The sequence below is a fragment of the Mauremys reevesii genome, linkage group 1, assembly GCF_016161935.1.
Source record: "Mauremys reevesii isolate NIE-2019 linkage group 1, ASM1616193v1, whole genome shotgun sequence".
Lineage (NCBI taxonomy): Eukaryota > Metazoa > Chordata > Testudines > Geoemydidae > Mauremys > Mauremys reevesii.
Window position 1 is genome coordinate 80665495 of NC_052623.1, and position 21200 is coordinate 80686694.

At 42.2% G+C, this 21200-nt stretch overlaps 1 long non-coding RNA gene across 2 annotated transcripts in view; it reads right to left on the minus strand.

Annotated features, from left to right (window-relative positions):
• Positions 1 to 15889: 15889 nt before the first annotated feature.
• Positions 15890 to 21200, minus strand: part of LOC120387869 — an 82738-nt gene continuing 77427 nt past the window's right edge. For both annotated transcript variants that reach the window (XR_005590387.1, XR_005590386.1), the window contains exons 6-8: positions 20830 to 20923; positions 18768 to 18933; positions 15890 to 16339 (exon numbers count right to left, since the gene is read on the minus strand). This is a non-coding gene — a long non-coding RNA (uncharacterized LOC120387869). The remainder of the gene's footprint in view (positions 16340 to 18767; positions 18934 to 20829; positions 20924 to 21200) is intronic.

The window sequence follows — 21200 nt, forward strand, 5'->3', positions numbered from 1 at the left end:
CTTTTTAGCTTCATTGCTTTTTTTTACTGCATTTTATAGTATTCCTCTATTTTGTGAGAAGATTATTTTATATTTAACAAGAAAACACAGAAAAAGGAAGTTACCTATATATTTTTACTGGACAACATGCAGCTAGCTTGTTACTATTTAAGTTTTGAATGTTTCACTAAATATAAATTATACGTAGCATCTTTATAATATATGCATAGAAGAAATATAAAAATAAGGATAGTTTAATGAATTACACCACTTACTGTTACAGCCTATTTTACAGGATTGACAAGCTATTCCAATTTCAATATTTCCTTTTATCAGTTCAGTTTTGGACTACAGTGCACTTATGTTTTAAGTAAGTAAGTACATGGCCAGATTTTCAAAATGTCCTCTAATACTATGGGCACAGATTCACTCCCAAAGATAACTGTGAAATTAATTGTTAGTGCAAATGATAGCATGTACTTATCTAAGGGCATGATTTGTGGATGCATGCATGTAGCATAATCATATAATCAATTTTTATAATTTATGGGCACAATACCTTGTGATTACAACTATTTGCAAGTGCAATATTGCGATAATATCTATCAAAGGTAGTAAAAAAAAGGCTGAGCATGTTTCAGAGAATTTTGGAAAAAAATGTTTCCAACATTTTTCATGACAAATTTCAATTTTTTTGTATTTTTGATGAAAAAACCCTAAATTGAAAAACTAAAAATATTCCCATTTCAGAAACCAGTTTTAAATCAGGATCCCCCTACCCCTTAATCTCTTTTTTCTCTTCTTTTTTTCTTCCTCTCCACCTCCCTGCCCAGTCTCCCTTTTTTTTCTTTTCTGTTTTGCCACTGGCAGGGTGATGATAGGAAAAAGAAGAAATGGGGGGGGAAACAATTGTAAAACTAAAAACTGAAAAAATCAGTTTTCCAAAGCTGAAATATTTTTAGGTACTTTTCCAGGACAATGGAAATTTTCTGTGATTTTTTTTTTTTTAAAGAAGGCCATTCTTTATCAGAAAAAAATAGTTTTGAATTAAAAGTTCAGCTGGATCTAGCTATAAGCAATCTTCTGGAATTCTTTTGAATGTATCTGGAATCATTGCTTCCTATCACTGCACACACATTGCATGTTGGACAAATATATTTACCCATTACTGTGTTTCTCAGTAACCCCAATTCATATTAATGACTATGAGCAGATTGTTTGCTGGTAGGAAAAATGGCAGATGGATAACCATCATGGAATCTTTAGAGTGTGACATGCAGTGCTCAAGGAAACCAGATATTTTTGTGCCTCTCCTTCAATTGATACATTCAGACCCAGGGGCGGCTCTAGGGATTTTGCATCCCCAAGCACGGCAGGGTGGCTGCCTCCGGCGGTTTGCCTGTGGAGGGTCCGCCGGTCCCGCGGCTTCGGCGGACCCTCTGCAGGCACGCCTGAGGGAGGTCCACCGAAGCCGCGGGACCGGCGGACCTTCCGCAGGCAAGCTGCCGAAGGCAGCCTGCCTGCCGCCCTCGCGGCGTCGGCAGAGCGCCTCCTGCGGCTTGCCGCCCCAAGCACGCGCTTGGCGTGCTGGGGCCTGGAGCCGCCCCTGTTCAGACCAGGCCAAAATAGCAAGTCTCTGCTACTAACTTTGCACGTCTCCAGTTGCATATATCCTGAATTAATGGTCTTTGTAATGACTGGTCTTAATCATAACTCTTTCACCTTTAAAAATCAGGGGCCCAATCTTCAACTGTTACAAATCAGCATAGCTCCATAGAAATCAATCCTCAGAAGGTCAACCTTTTATCTGACACCTGTAAAGTGGAAGTGACTAAATAAACCTGTGTCTCAAGTGACTCTTCCACATGACTGTTACCTGTCAGAAGCCTTTGCTTAAGGTATCTGTCTGTGTTTACCCCTAGTATTATATTTTGTTAGACACAGTAATTTTCTTTGTAGCTTTGGTGGTGCTGCCTCCAAGTTTTCTTCATGATTGTTTCCAAAAGCTTACAGAGCTTAGTGCTCCAACGTGCTCTGGCCCCAATCCTGGAAATCATTTAACCATGAGCTTAACTTTCAGCATGTGAATAAGTACATAAGAACATAAGAATGGCCATATTGGATCAGATCAAAGGGGTCCATCTAGCCCAGTATCCTGTCCTCCAACAGTGGCCAATGCCAGGTGCTTCAGAGGGAATGAACAGAACAGGTGATCGTCAAGTGATCCATTCCATGTTGCCCATTCCCAGCTTCTGGTAAACAGAGGCTAAGGACACCATCCCTACCAATCCTGGCTAATAGCCATTGATGGACCTATCCTCCATGAATTTATCTAGTTCTTTTTTGAACCCTGGTATAGTCTTGGCCTTCATGACATTCTCTAGCAAGAAAATGATTTTTGGTTATAGTCACATGCTTACATGCTGAGCATCTGTAGCTCCTATCGACTTTGAGAAAGTGTGATTTGCTATTAAAAGCACTAGACTGAGACAAAGGACTTATGTTCTCCTCCTATGTCTGCTACCAGTTTGCTAGTAAGCTAAAACTCAGTTCTTCTCTGTCCTCAAAGAGAAAAAAGAAGAATAGTTTTTATCACCCCACCATCCATGTGTTCCAGCAATTACTGGCTGGACTTGCCCCTTGAGGGCTGTGGGCTGCCAACATATGTTAAAACAACCTTAACAGGGCCCAGGCCAATGGAGGGACCACTTTTGCCTTTGCTCCATGGTAGGCAGAAAGCAAAGCCCCAAGAATCTGTCCCCATCTTTTACTACATAGGAACGGCCATACTGAGTCAGACCAAAGGTCCATCTTGCCAAGTATCCTGTCTTCCGACAATGGACAATGAACAGAACCGGTAATCATCAAGTGAGCCATATCCCCATGGGGGGAGGGATAGTTCACTCTGTAAATGTCACATTTATCTGATTGATGTCACTGGCATAACTCTCAGCTCAAACTTGCTTTTCATTCCCCTGATATCGGGAATGGTTTCCTATGGCTACACGTTGCCACATGCCTCATCCTGCCCTGCTAAGTAGGGCTTGTGAGGGGTCCTTGGAGGACAGTCTGTGGCAGCCTTCTTCAGCTCCTTCACTGGCAGAATTTTGCTGCAGTTGGTTTGAAGATTTTGCCATCCCCTTTTTGCTGCTACAGCCCTTTTACTGAGGGGCCAATAGGATTTAAACAAGTGCTTACGTACTTTTTTGAATATAGATGCTTTACTGAACTGGGACCAAAAGTCATTCAACTAATCCTTATCCATGCAAGTGGCCCTGCTGACTTCAGAGGGACTGTTCATATGTGTGAATGTTGTATGACTAGGCTTTGATATTTTCTTGCCTGTTTTATCTTTTTTGTTCTCATATTTTATATGAAGCTTATTCAAAAAGGAAACCACAAAGAGTGAACATACAGTTTCTAATCATAGACAAATGATGAATCATGTTATAATGGACTAACTACAGATTGGAAGTCAGAACCTCCTGTGATCTAATCCTAATGCTACTATGACTTTGGGGAAGTCACTTGAACGGTTTGGGCTAAACACTAGTCCCTAGTCCCAACGAAGTCAGTAAGAGATTTGGATTGCAGCCCATTTAAGTAGCAGTCAAATTCTGCTTCTATTGAAGTCCATAGGAGATTTGTGACTGACATGGGTGGAAACAGGATTGGACCCATCATGCTGTTACCACATTACTTTGCTTGAATAATTTTTATTTTGAAATTGTGATGAAGACAAATTGCTAAGGGTGAAATCAGGTATACTACTGGAAAAAGGATACAGACAGGCTAGAGTAGTTTTAATTAATAATTGTTTTTATTTGTGTTAAAGAAGCACCTAGAGGCCCTGCAGTGTACAGAAATTGAGAATTATTTCTTTAAATAATTTATGAGCTCTTTAATGGCCTTCTGAGCACTTCCAGAGCAGCAGTGTATGCATTTCATATATTTTTAGCAAACATGATTATTTGGATCCACCGTTCTATGTGGTTCCTTCACATTACCTTTGTAGTGAAAAAGCAAAAAGACACAACAACTGGCCATGAGGATTCCTAAATCAGGAACAGAGTGAAATACAGAGTTCCTGCAGAGGCCTAATGAAAGTAAAACCAAAGGAAAATTCAGCTTTCAGCCAGTTTGGGACTGTGAGTTAACTGCTTACTTAGACAAAACACATAAAAAGGGATTTAACAAGTCTGTCTCTTGAGGGAAAATGGACTTGTCTGATAGCTCTGTAGAGGCTCACCTATATCAATAGGCTGGAACATATATAATTGTTAATAGACTAACTGATGAGAAAAAAACTGTTGGTTTTACTGAGTGTAATGGGGTCTAAAAGTTGTGGAGACTGTGGAAATTCTACAAAATCACCTATTCCCAGAGCCAATGGTGATTGCAGTGTTTCTGCATTTGTAAATGGAATCAAAGAGAAAATGAAACAATTTCTGAATATGTGGCTGAATTAAGGAAATTAACAGAGCATTGCCTGTTTGGAGAAAGCTTAAATGATGCATTAGGGGATTGGTTAGTGCGTTCAATGAAAAATGAAGCAATCCAATTTTAAAGCCAAATTAACCTTAAAAATGTGAGCTAGAAATTGCTATATCAATAAAGACTGCTGCTAAAGATGCCAGAGAGTTGCAACAGTGTCATGTGCAACAAATAAACTAGTAGAAAGCACAGCATGGACAACAATTCAGAAGTGTATTCTTTTGTTGTGGTAAACAGTCTCACAATGAAAATGTGCAAAGGATATTTGTTCAAGGACAAATTCTCTATGAACTTAACAAACTGGCAGAAATGTGCAGATCAGTGCAAAAAGCACAACAATATCACAAGAGCAGTATCAAATGATTTCAGATTTCTCAGTTTACAAATGACAACATGGAATCCACTGAAACTGTTGTTGCATCTCTCAAAATGTTTAATTTAGAAGTCACTAAACAAAGTATTTTTTGTATTTCTTTACAAGTGAAAGGAGTAAGATTTAAAATGAAGCTTGATATAGGGTCTGCTGTTTCTGTAATTTCACAGCAGGTTTATCGGAGACTATTTCAAGAGGTACAGTTGCAAAAAAATCAGTACTACTAAAAATGTTGGTCTGTCACTGATGATGATGATGATGATGATATTGTTTGGGGGCAGGAGGCAGGGGTTATTATGCCAAATTTACTGAGAGAATTTAAAACAAATATTTGCATTCTCTATATCTCATTTTACAAATATGTGAATAATACTTACTTTATCAATGATATAATAGAAATAATACCACCTGTCACCACACTGACTTTTAGTTTGTTACTTGAGGCATTGTATCATTGTAATTCTAGTAATGATTATATTTTGGAACAGAAATAATTTATCAGGTATGACAGAATTCTTAAATGAATGCCTTCTTAAACATATTTTAAATATTGGTTAGGATTCCCTGCTCCACCAAATTCACTTTGTGCCACTCAGTGAATGTTAAAGGAGGTGGAAGACTGCAATGGAGAATTTCCACTACATAGGGGGAATCCTCATCAATGCAGGTGGTTTCACTATCTCCTGTGCCAGTTCTTGTGGTCAGCAGGTCAGGAGTGGAGAGGGGAAAAAGGCATGGCAAGTCTTTGCAATGCCTGATTCTTTGCCGGTGTAAACAAAAGTTGGGCTAAGTGGCTGAAAATCAGGGAACTATGACTGACTCCCGAACTGTCCCCGTCCCCAGTGAAGTTTCAAACCCTATAGGTCCAATTGGTTGTCAAGTGAGTAATCAATTTTAGAGAAATGAAGGCGTATATATTAGAATATTGTGTACTGCATGTGTGCAAACTGTATTAAGAAATAACAGAATGACTCACAGTAATTCAGAAAGCTGCCTCTACATCATGCCATTCCATAAATATTTCTTCATTTGGTTAGTATTTCAGAAAACTGTTCTTACAAGTTTGTATTTGTTTTTGTATTTTTTTAAATGAATTACCTGTTGGAAACTTTATCTTTAAAATGTCTGTTATAATACAAGACTCCACCCAGACATTTTCCTGTAGTTTCTCTCTCTACATTTTTACCTGTTATTCAGTATAATATCATCATGTCTGTAATGATAAGGTTGGGAAAATAACCTTTATGATACCTCATGGGTTCTAATTCACAAAAATCTCTGGTGATGACACATTCATGTTGACATTTATACTGACTCCATTTATGACAGACTGAAGGTGATGAACAGGCCCCTGCAAGAGGTCAACTTGTGTCAAGTCTGGTATACAGACTGTCAAACACAGTGAATATAAGGCTGCTAATGAGGAATTAACTAGACAAAATATGGCCATTTTACTGTTTTCATGCAATCCAAACCTGTTAAACAATGCTAATCAGGTGTTTATTAAGTGAAACCATTATGCCAAACTTGCTGCACCCCCTACCATATGTCAGAGAGGTTGTAAAGTATTATTCATCAGATTTAAAGCTGATTAATAACAGTCATTTAGTAAGCCTTTCTTTTCTTAGCCTCCAGCTAAGCATATGTACCAAGGTTAAACTAACACATACAGTGCTTTAAGAATAAAGTTTCATTTAAAAAAAATCCTAGAAAACTCTATTACAATTCTGAAAGCTGAGGAGCTTGCATGAAATCAAACTCCTTTTATTTTATTTTGTGAAGCCAGACCTATGAAAGGATAGTCTGATTAATGTAAAGTTATTTAACAGTGAGCCAAACAAAATCTGTAGGGGAACAAAAGGACCACGTTAAAAAAGTGCCATGCCAGTTACAAAATTGCCAAGTGCATTGTACATGCCTCTGTCATTGCTCAGAGTGAGAACTTTTTTATACTCTTCCCATGCCATTTTACAGCTCCTTGCTAATTAGCAATACCTTTTTTGTTCTGTTATGTATTTATCAGCTTATATCTCTACATTATAGCACTTTGTGTCACTGCTGAATTACTCTAGCACTGTTGGCATATCTTAGGCCTGGTCTACACTAGGAGGTTATGTCCAATTTAGCAGTGTTAAATCGAATTAACCCTGCACCCGTCCACACAACGAAGCTATTTTTCGACATACAGGACTCTTTAGTTCGATTTCTGTACTCCTCCCCGAGGAGGGGAGTAGCGCTAAATTCGGCATGGCCATGTCGAATTAGGGTAGGTGTGGATGGAATTCGACGCTAATAGCTCCGGGAGCTATCCCACAGTGCACCACTCTGTTGAAGCTCTGGACAGCAGTCCGAGCTCAGATGCTCTGACCAGCCACACAGGAAAAGACCCGTGAAAATTTGAATTCCTTTTCCTGTCTGGCCAGTTTGAATCTCATTTCCTGTTTGGACATCGTGGCGAGCTCAGCAGCACTGGCAACGATGCAGAGCTCTCCAGCAGAGGTGTCCATGCAATCTCAGAATAGAAAGAGGGCCCCAGCATGGACTGACCGGGAAGTCTTGGATCTGATCGCTGTGTGGGGCGATAAGTCTGTGCTTTCGGAGCTGTGCTCCAAAAAACGGAATGCGAAGATCTACGAGAAGATCTCCAAAGCCATGACAGAGAGAGGATACAGCCGGGATGCAACGCAGTGCCGCGTGAAAATCAAGGAGCTGAGACAAGGCTACCAGAAGACCAAAGCGGAAAATGGACGCTCCGGATCCCAGCCCCAGACATGCCATTTCTACGAGGTACTGCATTCCATTCTAGGTGCGGCCGCCACCACTACCCCACCACTGACCATGGACTCTGAGGATGGGATAGTGTCGACGGCCGGTTCCTCGGAGATGTTCGTGGACGGGGAAGATGAGGAAGGAGATGAGGAGGACGAGGCAGTCGACAGCGCTTACAACGCTGATTTCCCCGACAGCCAGGATCTCTTCATCACCCTCACGGAGATCCCCTACCAACCCTCCCCAGCCGTTAACCCGGACCCTGAATCAGGGGAAGGATCAGTCGGTAAGTGCTTTAAACATGTACACATTTATTTTTAACAGAACAGAATATTAACTATGTGAAAAGAAGGTCAATATGTACGGGGATAGAACAGAAATCCTCATGGGAGATCTCCACGAAGCTCTCCTGGAGGTAATTGAAAAGCCTCTGCAGGAGGTTCCTGGGGAGAGCGGCCTTATTGTGTCCTCCATGGTAGCACACTTTTCCACACCAGGCTATCATCAGGTACTTGGGTATCATTGCCTCGAAGAGAATGGCGGCATAAGGCCCTGGTTTTTGCTGGCTTTCACGCAGCATGCGGTCTTTAACTATGTCACTGATCCTCATCAGGGTGATCTCGCTCATGGTGACCTGCTTTGAATTAGGGGAATGTTAGTATTGGGACTGCTTGCCTGTTCCTTTACATAACTGTAACTGGCAGTTTACAGCCACGCGGTGGAGGCGGGACAGGGGCAGCATACAGGGATCTTTCCTGGGGACAGCCGCGAGGGGGTGGGACACGGGCAGAGTTCACGCGTTCCGGATTGCCGGCAGCAGGAACTGGCCAACACTAGGAGCATTGCTTTGACCGTGAAAGGAGGGCACTGCTATAAATTAAGTTTTAAGCAGCCAAAAGTCTACGGCTTACCATGTCTGCCTGTTACACGAATTCTGCTGTCCTGCCCCGCCTGTCTGATCTCCACTGCAAGACCCCAGGCACTGAATGCGAAGGCCGAAAAGTCGACCTTGTCCTGAGTGCGCATGAGATAGGTGCTGTGCATGGTCTTGTTCACAGAGACAGACTAGACTATGTTCATTGGTCGCAAAAATGTATCTTTGTAAGGAATTCACTCCCTTTTTCCCATCACACAGCTGCGACTGTCTCCCGACCTACCCCGGCATCTCCCTCACAGAGGCTGGCGCAGATTAGGCGGCGAAAGAAAAGGACATGGGACGAGATGTTCTCAGAACTTATGGGCTGCTCCCGAGCCGAGGCGGCCCAGCAGACCCAGTGGAGGGAGAACATGTCGCAGTACCAGCGCTCACACAGCGAACGGGAGGACAGGTGGCGGCAGGAAGACCAGCAGGTGACTCAAACGCTGCTTGGACTAATGAGGGAGCAAACGGACACGCTCCGGTGCCTTGTGGATGTTCTGCAGGACCGGAGGCAGGAGGACAGAGCCCCACTGCAGTCTATCTCTAACCGCCCTCCCCCGCCACAAAGTCCCATACCCCCCTCACCCAAAGTACCAAGAAGGAGGGGCGGCAGGTGCCATGAAAACTGTCACTCCACCCCTGCAGAGTGCTCAAGTACAAGAAGGCTCTCATTCCCAAAATTTTGATAAGTCCTTTCCTTCCCGCCTCACCCAAGCCCCCGTCCCAGTTTCATCCCCTAACTGTCTAGTTGATAATAAAAAATACTTTTCTGTTAATTACTGTTTCCATCATTTTAGAGGAGACTGTGTTTGAAGGGGGGGAAGGGGGTTGGTAATTGGACAGGTGGCAGTCACCTTTACCAGGATACAGACACGGGGGCAGGTTCAGCAGCAGGTCACACAAACAGTGCAGTCACTAGGCACCCTGGTCAGTCTGGGAGGTGGTTTTCATGTTCTGTGTAGGGGGGGGCTATGTGACTTTGTGGCGGGGGAGGGCGGTTAGAGATCTTATGCAGCGGTCCTTATCCTGGATCACAGAGCCACACAGCAGGGGATCTGTAACCATCCTCCCCCGCCACAAAGTCACATAGCCCCCTCACACAGAGTCCCGAAAAGGAGGGGTGGCAGGCTCCATTGAAACAACCAGTCCACCACTGCGGACCGCTCTAGGAGCAGGAGCCTGTCATTTTTCGAGTTCAGAAACGGTCTTTACATCACTACACACCCTACCCACCACAGTCTGCATCCCAGTTTCAACCCTTTACCGCGAAATTAGTAATAAAGAAAACGGTGTTAATTAACAAAGTTCCATGTATTTTATTTTTAAGCGTGCATTGGAAGGGGGGGAATGAGGTGAACGGGGTATGTAACTGCAGAGGACAGTCAACATTAGCTGGGTAAAGAAACAGGGGCAGGTTCAGCTTCTCTGTAAAAAAACTTAATAGTCACAGGTTACCCTGCTCACTGAGGAACCTAGCTTTCAAAGCCTCCCGGATGCACAGCGCTTCCCGCTGGGCTCTTCTAATCACACAGCTGTCTGGCTGGGCGTAATCAGCAGCCAGGCTATTTGCCTCAACCTCCCATCCTGCCATAAAGGTCTCCCCCTTGCTCTCACAGAGATTGTGGAGCACACAGCAAGCTGCAATAACAATGGGGATATTGGTTTCGCTGAGATCTGAGCGAGTCAGTAAGCTTCTCCATCTCCCCTTGAGACGTCCAAAAGCACACTCCACCACCATTCTGCACTTGCTCAGCCGGTAGTTGAAGAGTTCTTTGTCACTGTCCATGGCACCTGTATAGGGCTTCATGAGCCAGGGCATTAGCGGGTAGGCTGGGTCCCTGAGGATCACTATAGGCATCTCCACATCCCCAACAGTTATTTTGTGGTCCAGGAAGAAAATACCTTCCTGCAGGCGTCTAAACAGACCAGAGTTCCTGAAAACATGCGCGTCATGAACCTTGCCCGGCCATCTGACGTTGATGTTGGTAAAACGTCCCCTATGGTCCACCAGTGCTTGCAGCACCATTGAAAAGTAGCCCTTTCAGTTAATATACTGACTGGCCTGGTGGTCTGGTCCCAGGATAGGGATGTGAGTTCCATCTATAGCCCCACCGCAGTTTGGTAATCCCATCGCGGCGAAGCCATCTATGATGACCTGAACGTTTCCCAGGGTCACTACCTTTGAGAGCAGTAGCTCAACGATTGCGTTGGCTACTTGCATCACAGCAACCCCCATGGTAGATTTGCCCATGCCAAAGTGGTTCACTACTGACCGGTAGCTGTCTGGCGTTGCAAGTTTCCAGAGGGCTATGGCCACTCGCTTCTGCACAGTCAGGGCTGCTCGCATCCGGGTGTCCTTGTGCTTCAGGGCAGGGGACAGCAACTCACACAGTTCAAGGAAAGTTCCCTTACTCACCCTAAAGTTTCGCAGCCACTGTGATTCATCCCAGACCTGCAGCACTATGCAGTCCCACCAGTCCATGTTTGTTTCCTGGGCCCAGAATCACCGTTCCACAGCATGAACATGACCCATTGCCACCATGATGTCCACGGCACGGTGTCACGTGCTTTGTGAGAGGTCTGTGCCACTCTCAGACTTCATGTCCTCACCGCGCTGCCATAGCCTCCTCACCCGATTTCTCAGCATCTGACTATGAAAAAGGTGGACGATAAGGTGCGAGGAGTTGACAACGGCCATAACTGCAGCGATGATCGCAGCGGGCTCCATGCTCGCAGTGCTGTGGCATCCGCGATGTCACTCACCAGAAAAGTGTGCGAACTGATTGCTCGCCGGCGCTTTCAGGGAGGGAGGGCGGGAGTGACGGTTGAATGACGACAGTTACTCAAAACCACCCTCGACACATTTTTTCCCCCAGCAGGCATTGGGGGCTCGACCCAGAATTCCAATGGGCAGCGGGGACTACGGGAACTGTGGGATAGCTGCCCACAGTGCACCGCTTCCAATGTCGACTCTTGCCCCATTAGTGTGGACTCACAAAGTTGAATTACTGTCCTTAGTGTGGATACACACATTCGACTTTGTAATATTGGTTCCACAAATTCGATTTAAGTAGAATCGAACTACTCTGGTAGTGTACACATACCCTTACACAATTTCATTTTCCCCAGCTATGTGCTCTTCCACAGTGGATAATAGGGAATGTTTTTTAAAGGTGTTGCAAAATAAATGTTTATTATGTCTTGGGCAAGTTTGTATCTGTATGTTTTATAGCAGTGCATGACATATAGGCAGGACTTACATTAGCAGAAACAAAGTGCTCTCCAAAGATAGGACAACATCTTCAGCTGATGTAAGTCAGCATAGTTCAAATGAAGACAACTAACCAATGTAAGTTAGAAAAAAAATCAGGTGTTATGCATCTATATTGTACCATTATGCATGGTACCCGGACGACAACAAAATTAATTCATTATGAAATTCACCATTAATTCTCTTGTCAAGTAGGCCTTGAACAACAAATCCTGGTAAGAATTCTCAAATATACACACACACACACACACACACATTTGGAAGCTTTTTGTTCTCTCTCCCATACAATTATTATTTAGCACAAGCAGTAAGGGGTTAAATAAAAAGGAATCTAAGATATGCCCTACAATTCAAGGATGATTATGACAAATAGGAGTATGCATGCAAATACCAGTTAACACAATGAATGTTTTTATTCACCATTATAGAAATACCTTGAATAACAAACATTCTGCTGAAACTCACAGCTTGTTCCAAGGCCATTGATAGGGTTAGTTAAACCCATATTGTAGGAGGATACTATACAATGTAACATTAAGGGTTGTGTCTTGATTCTAAGCCCATAATATATTTATCCTAAGGGGCACTTCTACTTCTAACTCTGTTGTATGATAATAGCTTACTTTACACCACATTTGCAAAACAGTGAAAAGGCATTTTGTTCTGCAATTCTTATTAAAGTCAATGAAAGTCCCTTGGCTATACCTCGGAATATTTCCTGACATGTTACCCAACAAGATGCTAGCATCTTCCTCGTGATTACCATAAAAGGAGCAAAAAGGTCAACAAGGAGCTATGACAGAGTTGGCATGGCTTGATGTCCATGAGTAAAGAGATTCTGATGTCTCCTTTCCTTTCCTGTTAGGATAAAGACTCCCCTTCATCTGGCGGAAACCTTTGGGCATGTCAACGAGAGCGCACAGTTTTGAGAACTGAGCAAGTGAGGTAACTGATTTTAATCAAGATTTTTTTTTATATCAACTGCAGTTAGCTTTGTGATTCCAGAATTTCAGACTTGGCATGTTTCTGTTCTGAGCAAGAAATAGATATGCTTATGAGCAGTAGAAAATGTGACTGTGATAAGCGTGAAGCCATTAGGAAAACTTTGTGATAGCTCCATGATATATTTTAAAGTACTGTATATATTTATATATATTTTAAAACAAATCCTGTATTTCATAGCATACACTTATTTGTTGGTTTAGACCAGGGATTGGCAACCTTTGGCACGCGGCCCACCAGGGTAAGCACCGATGGCGGGCTGGGCTGGTTTGTTTACTTGCCACGTCCGCAGGTTCAGCCAATTGCGGCTCCCACTGGCCGCGGTTCACCGCTCCAGGGTAATGGGGGCTGCGGGAAGCGGCGTGGGCTGAGGGATGTGCTGGTCGCTGCTTTCTGCTGCCCCCATTGGCCTGGAGCAGCAAACCGCGGCCAGTGGGAGCCACGACTGGCCGAACCTGCGGACGCGGCAGGTAAACAAACTGGCCTGGCCCTCCAGGGGGCTTACCCTGGCAGGCCCTGTGCCAAAGGTTGCCGATCACTGGTTTAGACATAAAAGATGATAAGGTCCATGCAAAACCTAATTTTCAGGTGTCCTTACCCCACCCCCCAGTGGAACCCAGAGCTTTGAATTAGGCATCCACGCTCCTTGTACAATGTGTGATGTGAGTCAGCCAGCAAGCTGGACAGCCATCTAAACTAGTCAATAAAAAATTCCAACGAGTGGGGTGTGGCCTAAACCCACCCTTCTCCGTGAGTTAAACACCTAATCCAGGCCCAACAGATGTGCCTATCTCTGCATGAGAATCTCAGCCAATAACCGTCTCCTGGAGTTAGGTGAGTGCCATAATCAGTGGATTATAGAGTGATTCTCACTCCCTCTCTAGCCCAATGCATATTTAAATTATTTATATACAATGGAACAACTTCAATAGAAGAGACTGAGAGAAACCCAACCCAGAATACTCCCGGTCCAGGGGCTAGGCACTTCCCTGGAAAGTGGAAAACCCAAGTTAAAATCCCTGTTCTACCTCAGGCAGAGGGAGGAATTGAAACACGGTCTCCCACATCCCAGGTGGGTGCTTTAACCACTGATCTAAAGCACATAAGGAGACTTCCTGCCATTTTGGGCCATACATGTGAAATATAGGCAAGGGAACACCTAATTTGAGAATCACACTGGAGACAGGCATCAGGGTACCTAGACCAAAGCAGCTGCGTGCAGAAACGTAGGCACTTATAGAACTTTAATAGTGGGAGATTAGGTGACAAGGGATTTTTAGTGCCTATAGGTGGCAGCTCAGCAGGGGTTTTGAGGATCTCAATAGCGCCTACATGTTGTACTTAAGTGCCTAATATGACAGGCAATTAAATCCTTTTCTGGATCTGGTATCTACCATCTAAGAGCTAGATCTTTTCTTTCACTTTTTCTGAAAAGGGAGAATAGTCACTCTGCTTCATGAGTTCTTCTTTCCCCTCCCCCGAAACTCATAGAATCTCGTGCTTGATTCAGCACCCACTGACGTCAATGCACAGATGTTTACTGGATCAAGCCCATGCAATAAAGCTGGGATGACATAAAGAAAGGACAGAATGGAGCCAGGCAAGCCCCTGTTTCATACAGTCTGACCCCCATTGTGACTGGTATATTTTTGAGTAGAAATTTATCTGGAAATTCAGGCTGCTCCAAGCAGCATTACCTCTGTACCTTAAAAACCCTTCTCTTGGGTGTGAGAGGCAGTGCACAGGTAGGAGGTATAGTTCCAATTAGAGCCAGCGCTTCATGCTAGCACTCCAAGATCTGGAGGACTGCTGTTTCATCACAGTCTAATTTTTTTTCCACATGGCTTCCAGGATTTAGTCCTTCCTCCAGTTCAAATTTATAAACCTCTTACCTTCAGAGGGGAATGGAAAGAAAACCCAAAGAAGTGAACAATAAAAAGATACAGAGGTTAAAGCACAGGGTTGGGTCATAGGGAAGCTGCATTCATTCCCAGCTAAGCCACAGACATCCTGTGTTACCTTAGACATGTCACATCATCTTTCTGCCTTAGTTCTACATCTTTAAAAATAGGAGTGATAATAGTTAAATTCACAGGAGTGTTTTGAGGATAAATTCCTAAATATTTGTGCTATTATGGTACATGGGTCATGTAAGAATCCTGACCAATAGGTGGAAACTCATGGGTCTTGAGGTGGGTCCCCAAGCCCCAAGGAGGGAGTAAAAAGAGACTCTACTATCTTTAGGGATTGGGGGGCCCCAATTTATTCATCGATTCCAGTGGTCTTTTTTCCTCCCTACTTTCGCAAATCTCATGGCAGGGGACAATCAGGTCCTTAATACATATAATTTATAATCAAGATTAACATTTTAAAAATTCTGTACAAATATTAACTAGTGTAGACACAATACAGTTTATTACTAATGTATTTTTTGTTTCTTAGTGAGTGGTGCACTATTTAAATGGAATATCATCTCACATGATTTTTGTTATGTTTCATATACTCTCAAAGTTCCTGGAAGCTAAAAATTTCTGATAGCACATAAGAAAGTAAGTAATAAAGTTTTGAACCAGTAATATATACTCAATGCAAACATTTAATGATTTAGAGTCATTAAATATAATGCTCCTACCTTTACATGATGTTCCGAAATTAGTGAACAGTATAACTAATATGCAGTGGCTGAGTACACTAATCTACAATTTTCCACATACTACAGAAAGCCCTTCCTGCATGATTCTTTTTTAATTTACATTTTCTGAAAAGGCATCTCATAGTGCAGTTATCAATGCAGATAATAAATGTTAAAAAAAAAATTGGATGCAGGCCAAATCCATCAAGTTCCCCTCTAAAAGATAACTTCCCATAGTCCATCCCTGATGACAATGCCTTGAATATCTTTAACTTTTCCATCAGAACCATTTAGTGTTACTATGCTTCTCCACAGCTTGAACATCACTACCATTGTCAGAACCAGGCAAACAAATTTATGATGATGTTCCTGGGAATAAGGAACTAATGCAAAGGGGATTTCTCTGTAGTTCTTCATTAACATTTTATTCATTATAACAAGGGAGTTATAAGAGTTTCCTTTTAAGCAAATTAGGTCACAGGATAAAAAATACACAGCATGGAAACACAGTGTATTACTACATAGAACAAAAGATCTGGTTAATAAATTATGATAATAGAATTAGTGTATTGCTAATGCTGAAAGGCACATGTAACAATTGTGAAATCTACTTCGAGAGGAAAAAGCGCTTGCATGTATTCATATATTGTTATTTCGCCTTTGTGCCTCAGTTTCTGTAGTTCTTTCCTGTGTCATTTCTCTCTGGGGAGTGTACATACTCTACTTTAAACATTTGCTTTGGGTTTTTTTTTAAAGACAAAGGAACTGTTTAAGTAGGTAAAAGACAAAGTGGTACAACAGTGCTGTTCAAACAAAAGCTTCTGCTTTATGCAAAGACCATTCAGAGCAACTGAAGCAGATCCAGTGGAAGAAGAGAAGGTGACGGGAAATGGAAAGGGCCTATTAAAAGGAAAATCAATCATTCAATTATTTTTAAACACGGATACCAAAAAGGTAACCACTAAGGAAATAAGTGAGATAACTAGCTACATCAGAAACATTTAATTAACTTATATTAATTTATATTCTGATTTTGGTGTTTATATATTCAACTTCCTTCTAAAGGATTCCTTAAACAAAATGGGCTAAAATCAGTCCTGGTTTTAAATGGCTCAACTCCATTAAGCTAATTACTTGGCCACCAGCTGATTAATTCAGTGATTACTTTCAGTTTATTCATTCAATTCAGTTAACTCTTTTTCATCCATTTACACAAGGTCTGAATTTGGCCCAATGATTAAAGATTCTGACTGCTCAGCTTGACAGCAAAATATGGAAGGATTTAGGTCCGCCTCCAAAAAAGCAATCAATTCTATCCAGCATTCTGGGACTGTCATGAGCTGCTTGAGACAATTCTTCTAGTCAAAAGAACTGACAATGTGGGGGCTGATCCAGCACATGCAGGTTCTTCTTTATATATTTTTCCGTATGCTTGCCACAGTATGGATAAAACTAACATTTTAAAAAGGAAATTGACATCAATCTAGTTTTCTCATTTTTAAAAATTATTCAAAATTGTTCAGCCTTAGGATTAATTAACTCTTCTCCACATAAGCATTTTTAACGCTCAACATGAACAAAAGTTATTATCTGCTTAACTTCCAAAACATCTGGACACCATAATAGAAAACACAAGATGGACCTTTATAATGGAAACTCTTTCTGCCCACATGTACAGTGCAACTTCACTTTTTCTTTCAAATCCAGTCACATTCCAATGTCACCCTCCACCTCCTCCATTATGGGCATTCTCCTTAAATGTAAATATTTGTAAACAGGATGGAGCTAACAAAATGCAAACATAACAAAAAGCCCATCTCATGTATTTCTGTTGTTGTAAATTACATCCACCATTGACAAGCTATCTTTGCTGTGTTGTGTGTTAATTATGGCTGGGATTTTCAAAGTGTTCAGTATTGGCCTAATTCTGTTTTACCATTTAGTTTAACGAGAGCAGAGACAGAACCTGCTAAGACATCCCACCCAAAAGGCCCAATTCTTGGGGCGTTCGGCACCTAGCCATTTTTTTAAATCTCATTGGATGACTTTCTGCATCTTCAGAAACCTAAAAATCTTTAAAAATCTGGCCCTTCAGTGCATATCCACAAAGGGAGTTAGAGATTACAGCACCAAACTTTTAGTCACCTAGCCACCCAGTGGAATCACGCAAAGCCTGAGCTTCCCTATACATGCCTGGGGAGAGAGAGGAACCTGAGAATGGGATCCCCAAAGCGACCATGCTGGGCAGGAAGCCCCTTAAACTACTCAATAGGAGATACAAACAATAGTGTTCTAGGCTCTGCCCCTCTCAGGGAGTTCAGCATCTATGTCCAGGTGGCAAGGAAGCACTTCTCTCTGCTTGGAATCCACAGTCATGAACCCTCTCCTGCGGTCAGGCTCCTAAGCCATTTATTGCAAGATCAGCAACAGCTCATACCTAACTCCACACAAAACAAGGAAAGTTTTCCCTATAACCAGTGGCTCAGGATATTCACCTGAGTACTGGTAAACCCCAATTCAATTTCCCCCTCTGCCTGATGAGAGGAAGGGATTTCAACAGTTCTTTTCCACCTTTCAGGTGAGTGCCCTAACCACTTGACTGTTGAATCAGTCTTACTTTCTCTCTGGCCAAATTCTTATTTAATTATATACAAAAGTGGAACTGTATCCACAGGGGAGAATGAAGCACCCTCATCCCCCAGCAGAATGCCCCTTAGTCTGGGCACCCACCTGAGAGGTGGGGAAATCCTTTTTAAATTCCTTCTCCTCATCAGGAAGAGGGGAGTTTTGAGTGAGCTCCCTAATTATTGGGGTAATGGTTAGGAGAGAGGTCATGCATACTCAGCCCTCAGTGGGCTGTTTTTTTGTGGGGTTATGTGCACTCTGAGAACTCTTTCCAGATTGGGCCCTGTACGCAAGATATGTGGCACGATGTCTGTCTTCTCCTGGTTTGATGATTGCACTGGGGCTTAGGCAAGAAACAGGTGACCAGGCACCTGTCCAAGTGAGCAGTGTGCATACCTAGAGGCAGAAACTAAGGTGGCCTATATGACTTTTACAGAAAAAACGTAGGTGAGTTTAAGTGCCTACAGAGTTAGGTGGCAGAAGGCCTGTGCTTTTGTGGATTGCCATAGAACCTACAACTGCACTGTAGGTACCTGAGTCCCTTTGTGAATCTGGGTCTTAGTCCACAAGTGGTCCCACTAATTTATGTGGTTTACTGGTAGTAATGGGCTTGTAAGCCCCAGTTTGTTTGTGTGATTGTAAATCAAGATGCACAGTTACAGTGCTATACATATAGGAACAAACATGATTGGAACTCACTAACCGATGTTAGGGGCAGTGTAGCATTTCACTGCTCCAGGAAGTGCTCCAGGAGGCATTGTGTTTCTTGGAATCACAGATCTTCTTAGAGCTTTGGGTAGTAGAATGTGTGCCTGCTGCACCATGTCTTGAGATGGTCCCATTGCTCTAATTCCCATGTAGTTTGTGTCCTAGAAAGCACAGGGAAGGAACAATCCTTACGACCAAGAAAGAAAAAGGATACCAGCTGTGTTTGTCTTTTGCTTATGGGGGTAAGTGATAGAAGAAGGATCATCTCTCTTCCCTCCATCCTCTCCTCTCCTCCCCCCGAAAATGTAACCTGTCAAGAGGCACAACTGACAAAAGTGTAAATGAGTATTGTGAGTAAAGAGCACTGATTCCAGAACAAACAACCTTTTCCGAACAGACAAGTGTGCGTGTTCGAGTAACTCCCTGTGCAGGTCTACACTGAAAGACAGACACGTAGGAAAGCAGATAAGCCAAACTGAAATTGACCTTGGCAGCAGTCCAGCGATAATATTTTTCCTGGGATGAACTGCTCTTGAATAATTTTTCCAAAACTACTTGGCATAAACATTGTATTCATAGACAGAATCAGACATTCATCTATTCCCCCCACCCCAGTTTCTTTTTCTAAAACAAATGTAGTTATTCTGGACATTGCAAGGAAATCTTAATTCCCAGATTGCTGACCCAATCTGTTCTCACTGAAATGTGTGGCAAAATTCCCATTGACTTGAATGATAAAAACGGATTGGCCCTTTACTGCTTAACTGAGTTATTTGACACTAACAAAGATTAGGACCTAGTTTTGAACTGAATTCCCTTATGGTTTGCTCATATGAGAAGAATAGCTTCATTCAAACTAGGATTGCACTAAACCACAGGTTTAGCTCACTTGTTAATGGTGCTGGCTTTCAAAGATCAGCACAATATAGTATATTCTAGCAGTGGCTGAGTGATGGGATGGCAGCCTGGAAATATCTGAGCACCTGAGTGGGTTCCTGCAGCTGAACTAAACCTTGACCAAGTGTCTTTGTACTTCAGCAATTTCCCTTTTGGTATATACCATGTATCTGTCACATCCCACCTGGTCAGCTGGTTGAGAATGAAGATGATTACATGTACCTGGAGCTGCATATATGCAAATAGGAACCTATTCAGCAGGGAGAAAAGGATCCTTACTAAATAATCTGATTTTTGCTGGAAAATGTTTTAAATACAGCTTCAGAATGCCTAGAAGAGCCCTTACTTGAACACAAAATATGTCAGATGGCATCAGCACTCTAACAAAGGAATATAGTTATGCATACAGATTGACTCAATGATATCAAATATAATGTGTGATCTAGTGGCTATGGTAGGAGACTAGAATCAAGTCAGATCCTGAATCTCTTTCACACAGGTGTACACCAGAATAAGCCCAGTGTAAATAAATAAGTAGAATCAAGCCCTAGGATTCTGCTTCTAGGTCAGCTAGCAACTTTTGTGACTTTTGGCAAGATATTTAATCTCTTTGTGCCTTTATTTATCCATCATAAAAATTGCTGTACCTATCTCACAAAGAGTTGTGATTTTATTACATTTTTTTGCAGATTATCTGTATTTTGTGTTTATGGTCACTGATTTTATGAGCTTCCTGATTTCTAGCTAGCTAAGTTGTAGAGAAAGTCTGTATGTTTGTAGCCGCAATCTACATTGTAACCATTTTTAGGAGAAAATTAATTGCAACTCACTCTGCTGAGCCTACAACAATAAAAAATATATACCTATAGTACTCAAATGATCAAATGAGATATCCATTATAGTCTCTCCTTCCACTTTAACTAAATTACAACATTCTCTCTCTCTTAAATCAATGTTTAGATCATTTGTAAATTACAGATAGAAATATATTACCTAGCAGCTGCATCTATCCACTAGTTAGTCCCCTAGCAGTAATTTTCATCTTGAGGCCAGTACTTCTAGTAAAGTATCATAATGCCAGCAAATTTAAAACTCTGGAATGTCGTTGATGAATATACAGTGCTATATTGCACTGAAAGTTATATTGGCTTTGCAACTACCTCCATATGGGAAGAAACCTAAATCTCTCCATTGATATCACAGAATCTTTTGAGTTGCTTCCATTTTCAGTCAGATGAGAAAGAAAGCCAGGGTCTGTAGAAAGATAAGCATTAAAATGAAGACATTCCCAATGATTTCATTAAAAAACTGATGCAAGTTGCTGGGAAGATCCCCTGCAGACTCCTGACCAGGACTTTAGCAAAAACAAACAAAAAATGAGACTACTACTGTAGATTTGGAACGTGATTCTTATTTATATCTACATATGTCCCTTACATTTACACACATTTCAAGGCCATTTTTTACTACCGGTACTTTAGTAAATGAGAATAAGGACTTTATCTTGGGTTTTACAATAAGCCCAGTGCAC